Source organism: Leptonychotes weddellii, chromosome 12 (assembly GCF_054177405.1).
Source record: "Leptonychotes weddellii isolate Sample4059 chromosome 12, ASM5417740v2, whole genome shotgun sequence".
In the NCBI taxonomy this organism is placed as follows: domain Eukaryota; kingdom Metazoa; phylum Chordata; class Mammalia; order Carnivora; family Phocidae; genus Leptonychotes; species Leptonychotes weddellii.
The window spans coordinates 27,867,276-27,871,227 of NC_138380.1; the positions used below are offsets into that span (position 1 = coordinate 27,867,276).

General features: G+C 37.0%; 1 pseudogene; it reads left to right on the top strand.

Annotated features, from left to right (window-relative positions):
• The first annotated feature begins 2,935 nt into the window (after positions 1-2,935).
• Positions 2,936-3,737, top strand: LOC102738165 (transcription initiation factor IIA subunit 2 pseudogene; annotated as a pseudogene).
• Positions 3,738-3,952: the final 215 nt, after the last annotated feature.

Genomic DNA, 3,952 nt, shown 5'->3' on the forward strand with positions numbered 1-3,952 from the left:
AGGCCTCTGTTGTGACCATATCCCAGTTTTACTGATTCCTATACCACCTTGCTTCCTTCACTCCCTTGCAGATAATGCCTCCAAGAACATTGCTCAGTAAATTCCCTGCATGTAAATCATCATGTCAGAAACTGTCTCCCAGGAAACCAGACTTCATCAAACCAAAGCACTTTATGAGAGAATCTGTCAGTTTTGAAAACCTGCTGAACCCAGAATGCCAGCCAACACTTCCTCAGGGTGGTACTATTTAAGAAGGGCCTTTTGAGATTGTACTCCCATTTTCTTCTCCCCAGCTCCTCCTATACCATCCTGCAATTAGCAAAGTTGGAGAAAAGGGTAAGACTTCTAGATGGAAAAGAAAGAAAAGAAGGAAAAGAAAAGAAAAGAAAGGAGGGAGGGAGGAAAGGAAAGAAAGAGAAAAGAAAAAGAAAGTTTATTTCCTTCCCTATTCAAGAACCAGGCTACTGTGCTCCAGAACAATGCACATGAATTTGGAAATGTGTAATACTACACTAAAGCAGTCATTTAATTAGAAACAGAGACTATTTTAGGGGCCAGTGTGACCAGACAACTTCTCACTATCTGACCAATGAAGTCATGGATTCTCTGGTATCCAACCCAGGCAGATGTAATAAACAAATTCTCAGAGAAAGCAAAACAATCAAATTGTGTTCTGTTGCATTCAGCACCCAACCTGTTCAATCTTGTGGACTGCATATGGAAATTAGGCAAAACAAAGTAGTGACGGTGTCTTTGCATATTAGTCTCTTTCCTGAGACCTGATTCTTGAGCATTTTATTGTCCTGCCCAATTACTGAAGGTGGTAAATAGAAATGTTTTTCAAAGTTCATGAGCAGTGAATGAATACCTACCAATTTTGTACCTAAAAAGGCAAAGAGAACAGAGAATGGACTTTGAAAGACAAACTTTGGAGGTAAGGAACAGGTGTTAGTAGACAGTGCTATGGGAAATGTTCACAGATGTTGATGTGACATATTTCTAAAACTTACAGAAAAAGAATAAATATTTACTGAGAACCCACAAGGCAAGTCCTATTGAGGTGCTGTTGTTAAGTTCCTCTGAAGTACAGAGAGACAAGAATTGGCATCATACTTGCAACCCTTAACTGAATGATAGAGAAGACTGTGAGATAGACAGTAGATACAAATTAATGATTGATACTTAAGAGAAGATTGTTCTCACTTTCTTAAACACAAGACTATACTTATTTTTTTACTTTTTGTGTGGGTTTAGGATAATAGAGCCAGATGTAAATCAGCAATTTAGGAAAGATTAACCAAACAAGTTTTAGGCTGTGAAATATATTTTCTCACTTCTTCAATTTTCTTCTACTGGAAAGGCAATTACTAGTTGTGTACATAAACATAGAGCAAAGGTGTCACAATTATCTTTGTGTTAATACAAGTCCTATTCTGATACTTGAGTAAAATAGGAGATTTGACAACAGCTATTTTAAAACAAATTCATGAAAGATCCACAACTAATGTCATCCTCAATGGGGAAAAACAGAGCTTTTTCTCTACAGTCAGGAAAAAAACAGGGATGTTCACTCTCACACTGTTATTTAACATAGTACTAGAAGTCCTAGCTTCAGCAATCAAACAACAAAAAGAAATAAAAGGCATCCAAATTGGCAAGGAAGAAGTAAAACTTTTATTATTCGCAGATGGCATGATACTCTATATAGAAAACCCAAGAGACTCTATCAAAAACTGCTAGAACTGATAAACAAATTCAGTAAAGTCACAGGATATAAAATCAATGTACAGAAATCTGTTGCATTTCCAAACACCAATAATGAAGCAGTAGAAAGAGAAATTAAGGAATTGATCCCATTTACAACTGCACCAAATACCATAAGATACCTATGAATGACCATAACCAAATAGGTGAAAGACGTGTACTCTGAAAACTTTAAAACACTGATGAAAAAAAAAATGAAGATGACACAAAGAAATGGAAAAACAGAGCTGCTTGGGTGATTCAGTTGGTTAAGCATCTGCCTTTGGCTCAGGTCATGATCTCAGGGTCCTGGAATTGAGCCCTGTGTCTGGCTCCATGCTCAGTGGGGAGTCTGCTTCTCTCTCTCCCTCTCCCTCTTCTCCCCACTCATGCTTGTGCTCTCTCTCTCAAATAAATAAATAAATAACCCCCCCCCAAAAAAAAGCAATGGAAAGATATTCCATACTCGTGGATCAGAAGAACAAATATTGTTAAAAAGTCTATACTACCCAAAGCAATCTACACATTTAATGCAGTCTCTATCAAAATACAATAGCATTTCTCACAGAGCTAGAACAATCTTAAAATTTGTATGGAAACCCAGAGACCCCAAATAGCCAAAGTAACCTTGAAGAAGAAAAGCAAAGCTGGAGGCATCACAACTCCAAACAAAGCTATTACAAAGCTATAGTGATCAAAATAGTATGGCACTGGAAGAAAAAGAGACATATGATCAATGGAACAGAATAGAAAACTCAGAAATAAACCCACAACCCACTGGAATATTACTCCACCCTAAAAAATAATGAAATCTTGCCATTTGCAAGGACATAGATGGGGTTAGAGAGGATTATGTTAAGCAAAATAAGTCATTCAGAAAAAGACAAATACCATAAGATTTCACTCATATGTGGAATTTGTGGAACAAAACAAATGAACAAAGGGGAAAAAAGAGTGAGGCAAACCATAAGAGACTCTTAACTATAGGGAACAAACTGATGGGTTACCAGAGGGGAGGTGTGTGGGTTGGTGAGTCTGGATTAAATAGGGTAATGGGGATTGGTACTTGCTGTGATGAGCATCAGGTGTTGTATGGATATGTTGAATCACTATCTTGGAACCTGAAACTAATATTACACTGTATGTTAACTAACTGGAATTTAAATAAAATTTAAATAAAAAATTAAAAAATTAAACAAATACATAAGAATGGTCTCGCTGCGGCGGCCGAAGAGGTGGTCAGGAAGTAGGTGCTTCCTGCTGGGCAGCTAGCTCCTCCGCTTCTGTCCACTCCGCGGCGGGAAGCGCCTTCCCCACAGGACATCAATGCAAACCTGAATAAGAAAAACAATTTCTTCTTCCTAAGCCATGGCATATCAGTTATACAGAAATACCACTCTGGGAAACAGTCTCCAGGAGAGCCTTGATGAGCTCATACAGTCTCAACAGGTCACCCCCCAACTTGCCCTTCAAGTTCTACTTCAGTTTGATAAAGCTATAAATACAGCATTGGCGCAGAGGGTCAGGAACAGAGTCAATTTCAGGGGCTCTCTAAATACATACAGATTCTGCGATAACATGTGGACTTTTGTATTGAATGATGTTGAATTCAGAGAGGTGACAGAACTTATTAAAGTGGATAAAGTGAAAATTGTAGCCTGTGATGGTAAAAATACTGGCTCCAATACTACAGAATGAATTGGAAAAAAAATGGCTTTTTTTTAATGCCATCTTCTGTTATTATTCATCGCTTTTTTGAAGAGAAGCATAGAAGAGACTTTTTTTTTTATTTATTCTGGCATCGCAGAAGTGACTACACTGTGCTATATATACTATCAGAATTCCAATAGAAAGAAGCTTACAACTGTAGCCTCTTACATTACCTTTTCAGCATGAAGAAACAGAGGATTTTTTTAATAACAAACATTGTTGCCTTCCTAAGAACATTCTTGAATAAACTCATTTTAAAACTCAAAAAAAAAAAAAAAAAAGAATGGTCTCAAAAATTGTCATTATCTATGTGCTTTATGGGGAAAATGTTTTTATTTTCTGTGAAAACAAGCCTGCTTCACTTACCAACAACTTTACTCTTAATTGTTGGCACAAGAAAAAAAAAATCATAAAAAGACAACAAAGCAAATTTGCTCTCTCAGAACCAACACTTCTTCCTTACTTGCTCTTAACTTCTGTATCTAATAACATGAATTCC